Here is a 5,070-nt window from a genome sequence, read left to right as displayed (position 1 = left end):
AGAAAAGGTGAACGCTACCATGAGTCCTGTGTTGTGCCAACAGTGAAGCATCCGGAGACCATCCATGTGTGGGGTAAGGGGTTGCTTTTCAACCAAGGTAGTGGGCTCTTTCATAATTCTGCCCAAAAACATTGCCATAAATAAAGAATGGTATCAAAACGTCCTGCAAGAGTGACTTCTTGCAACAATCCATGAGCAATTTGGTGATGATCCATGCATTTTCCAGCATGATGGAGCACCATGTCACATAGCAAGAGTGATACAGAAGTGGCTCGAAGATCATTGAGCGAATTGCAGAGGTTATGAAGAACAAGGGTCAACACTGTAAATATTGACTCATTATATATTTTTTTGCCAATAAAAGCCTTTAAAACCTATGATATGCTTATCATTGTTTTTCAGTATACCATAGAAACATGTGGAAAAATAATCTACAAATACTGAAGCAGCAAACTTTGCAAAACACAAAATGTATGTCACTGCCAAAACTTTTGGCCATGACTGTAGAAAAAAAAAAACATCTCATGTGAGTGTATATAATTAAACACATTCCTCAAAATCGCTACTCATATTTTTAGATTCAAAACCATTTTAATATAGAATGTGCATCTTTTACATCTGTATAAAGAGCTCACCTTTTAAAACGTTCAACCTTTTAAACTTCCATCCATCAGTGGAAAAAGGGAATAACACAGGGGTCTTTTCATTCCTCTTCCAATGAGCCAAAGTCTCTTAACATCCCAGCAAATTTGCAGGCCTGTTTACTATTCATACATTTTAATTATGGAAAATAACTACAAACAAATCTCTTTTAAATACAAAGAAAAAATAATAAATAAAAGTAAGGGTTTTTGTCTTCGTACACTTACACTTATGGATAAAGAATTTACCCAAAATCAACATTACACTGATTAAAGTGTAATGTGTCTTTTTGTTTTCCAACAACATACCAACTACTAAAGACCTAATGGTTCCTAGAAAAAAATACTTTCCCGCTAAACACGTGACGGCGATGATTCAGATGTAAGTCCGGGAACCGAGGGGCGTACACTTTTTAATTCAAGTTCTACAGAACTACTGTAGAACGTGCAAATAGCCTAATTCTTTTTAGTGTTCTGCAGTCAAAGCTGCACGTCCTCTGGGACTTTCAAAAGTCTTTGCACCATCACAGATCGCTGTTTTTCTAATTAATACATATATCTCCGACAGGGCTATAATGTGATTGTTATTGAGTTTTGAGTTAGGACACCAGAGTTATATTCTAAAGTTATGAAGTTTTTTTTAGAATTGTTCAAGATGATTCTGTAAAACCGTTTCTTGTTTCTGTAGTTAAGATTAAAAAATAAAGCATAGGAGATGTTTTTCTGTAATGTATTTTGTCTTAAATTATGTCCTAAGCCAATTTCTTTACAATACGCCTACAGAGAGTGCATGTGACTAAAAGGGGGATTTACAGAAAGGGTCTGCTGTCCACGTCAGCCTTGCACGTTCCACTTTTCCAGAAGAGATTGCTGCCACATTAAAAGTCAGAGTCAGTGTACTGTAATGTCAGAAGTATGAAGCGTAACTTCTGTGGATCCACGCCTACCTCCGAATGCACAGAAGTGTCGAATCAACGTCAAAAGAAAATGTATCAGAATACAAGAATGGGTCAGTCAGAGAGCGGACATGATGCTTCGAGAGACTTTGAAACCAGATCAGACGCAGTAAGTTAATGAATTCTTTGTTTTGTTATAGGCTATGGAATGATGATGACCAGTTCGCGGCATTTTAAATGAGTAATAAAAACTGAGATGAAAAATTTACTTAAGCCAGAAATATAATTTTACTATGGTAAAATAAATGTTCAGTGATATCTTCAAAAGACTTTTGAATTTTGGCGCACTTTTTTTCTCTATATAATGTTGATATAGTAACTAGTAAATGCTGTAAATTTGGTTATGCTAGCATGTGAGGAAATATTTAAACCACATGTGTTACAACTTACCCCGCGTTACTCTGTGCCCCGCGCTCCCCTACTTTTACGCGCCCAACATGCACAATTAAGATTAATAAGAAAAGTACACAGAAACCAGCGACCTAATGTCATGATTTTTGTTGAATAATACATTACATTTCGGTTTGTTTTCACCAAACCCTGTCGTATAGGCCTACTCCCAGAAAACTGTCGTGTAGGATGAAGCTGTGATACATTTGCGTCTTTTGGTCGCTCGCTATTCACTGCCATTATGGATGCGCGCAAGCGGGACATTTCTTTAAATTTCTCCATTTGTGGTCTGAGAAAGAAAGAAAGGCATACAGCATTAGAACACAAGGGTGAATAAATGATGACTTAGGCATTTTTGGGTGAACAGGAGGTTTCAAAAGTTTCACACGGGCTACTTTTCTCAGTACCAATAAATGTGCAACGTTTAACGCAAATTATAGGCAATGTAATGTAATATCTCATTAAAGTAGCTTACACTGCAAAGTTTTCCTCGACATCTCGCGATTTAGGGGCACGTCATGAATGCTGCTTTTTGAGCGGGGTTAAGTTGTTGTTTTTTTCCGATATTCGTGACACATTCAGAGATAAACGGCAATAACTCCAAAACGACTTGCCCTAAAAAAATCTAAACAATGTGACCGCCAAAAGGGCAAAGCTGATCATGTTTCACAGCCTTCTTTTTCATAATTTTCGCTTGATGTAATAAGCACTGCCCCGCACAAGCCGTCGGGAGAGCTCGCTCTTCGCGCAGCTTTCGGTAAGGGACCGTGGGGAAAGTGCCATTTTTCTTCTTTTTTTTGCTAAGGCTCAGTGGGCGGTGCTTTTGTAATAGCTTTTTATTTAAAGGGCCTGTAGACATGAGACCAATGTCAATCAATACAGGGGGACAGTGGACATCTTTCACAGCCTCTCTTTTTACCCCTACTGGTAGAAAAGGGAATTGCATGTCCAAAATTAACCTTCTTTTTGTAATAGCTTTTTACATCAGGGAGACAGAGGCATGAAACCAGTGTCCATCCATAGAGGGGGACAATGGACATATTTTACAACCTTCCATTTTACCCCTACTGGTAGAAAAGGGAATTGCATGTCCAAAATTAACCTTCTTTTTGTAATAGCTTTTTACATCAGGGAGACAGAGGCATGAGACCAGTGTCAATCAATAGATGACGAGCAACCATTTTCCACAGCTAGATTTTCCAATAGGATTAGAACTGAAAGGTAATCTTTTCCTCTGTCAGTGTTCAGGTCAGCAGTCAGCTGTTCCTCTGGCTGTGGTTGAGGAGATCTTACTGAACCTGCCTGCACATCAGGTGGTCCAAGTCTGTCGGTTGGTGTGTCATGAGTGGAAGGAGCTGGTGGACAGTGCTGCACACTGGAGAGAGCGCTGTCGGACAGAGGGGTTCCATCCGTATAATGCTTCCTGCCCCCCAGAGGACTGGCGCCTGTTTTACTTTCTAAGTTTAGACGTAACCTGCTCAAGAATCCCAGAGCTGATGGTAGGACACATAATTAGGATTGTACAATAAGTGTCACTATAATGAATTTTGCATCAGGTGTCTCTTTTCTGACGTTTTTATTAGATGGACTTCAAGGATGGGAGATTGGTCAGAATGGAGCTGACCGCTGGGCGACAGAAAGGAACAGTAAACTGTTTCCAGACAACACAGTCACCAAATGTTTTGTAACATCTCATAGGTATGGTTGATATTTTAGATCAAGAAACTTTTGAGCTCGTTTTATTTCAGTCGATGTTCTAACATGAAGATAAATCCAATACCAAACCAATCCACACGTGAATCACCCAACCCAACTTTGTCCTCAGTCAATGTTTTAAGGAGCAGCTGATTGATTTGAAGAAAGAAGGCTACACTGATGCTTTCATGGATCAACTGCGACCTCATATCAAAATATCAGACTGGTGAGCATTTACTCAAACTCGGACAGTATCTTAGGTGGTGGATTCTGTCATTATTTACTCCCTTGTTCATGGCATTCTAAACCTGTGTGACTTCTTTGTACAAAAGAAGATACTTTGAAAAATCTGTGTTTTTTTTTTTTTGTCCATATGATGAAAATTAATTGAGTCTAATATTGAACACAATCAACTTTCAAAACATTTTCTTTTATGTTCTGCAGAAGGCCGAAAGTCACACAGGTTTGGAATGACATGAGTGAGTGTAAACGATAACAGTTTTCATTTTAGGATGAACTATCCCTCTAAGAAGACAGTACCAGTGTTAAATCAGATTCTAATATGAAAACACAATTTTTGAACAGAGCCACATTTATTGGATGTCTTATCTGCAGGTATACCCCACTCTCTGATTATGGAAGTCAGTATCGGTTGTCTGTAGAGTTGCTTGATCAGGAGAAGAAATCCATCGGTTTCTATCATCCTTATAAAATTTTCTTTCAACAGGGGAATGATTATCCATGGTGTCAAGTAAGTAGAATAACACTGACAGTCCAGTTATTCTCCTGTAATCAAGCTAATAGTCAAAGCTTAACTGTCCCTGAGTTTGTTCTGCTTTATTTCAGATTACCTACATTTTTAGGAATTATAGACCTGGGGTTCGGTTTATCCATTTCACTCATGGAGGGATGGGATGGTCTGGAATACGGGTTACTAACAGTAGTGTGGAAATCTGTCCAGCTGCAGAGAGGTAGTGTTTTCCAGAGTGATATTTTTACATTCCTAAATGTAACAGGCACAGAAGTGACCTTCAGGTAAGGAATTCTAATATGTCTTTAGGAGATCACATTACAAAGCTTTATTATACTGTAGATGTATTCTGTTCCAATAAAGATTGTTATACTGTTAAATGAAGGACCCTAGTTGACAGTTATAACTACAGCCACAGACATGTACTGCTTAGGGTACCAAAATCTTATATCACGATACGAGTAATTTTATGCAACGAGAACAACGATCACAATCACAATTCTCGATATCAGAGCAAAAACTAATACTTGCCTAATTAATGTGAGATAAATGTCCTCAAGTTTATTAAAGACAAATAAACAGTCTGTAATAAAAAACAAAAAATTTTTTAAGAAAAAAAAAAAAAAAAAAAAAAAAA

At 37.9% G+C, this 5,070-nt stretch overlaps 1 pseudogene; it reads left to right on the top strand.

Annotated features, from left to right (window-relative positions):
• Positions 1 to 1,377: 1,377 nt before the first annotated feature.
• Positions 1,378 to 5,070, top strand: part of LOC107730171 (uncharacterized) — a 10,406-nt pseudogene continuing 6,713 nt past the window's right edge.

This window comes from Sinocyclocheilus rhinocerous, unplaced genomic scaffold (genome assembly GCF_001515625.1).
Source record: "Sinocyclocheilus rhinocerous isolate Xijiao unplaced genomic scaffold, SAMN03320098_v1.1 scaffold36, whole genome shotgun sequence".
Taxonomy (NCBI): Eukaryota; Metazoa; Chordata; class Actinopteri; order Cypriniformes; family Cyprinidae; genus Sinocyclocheilus; species Sinocyclocheilus rhinocerous.
This window is presented reverse-complemented; position numbering and strand designations above follow the sequence as displayed.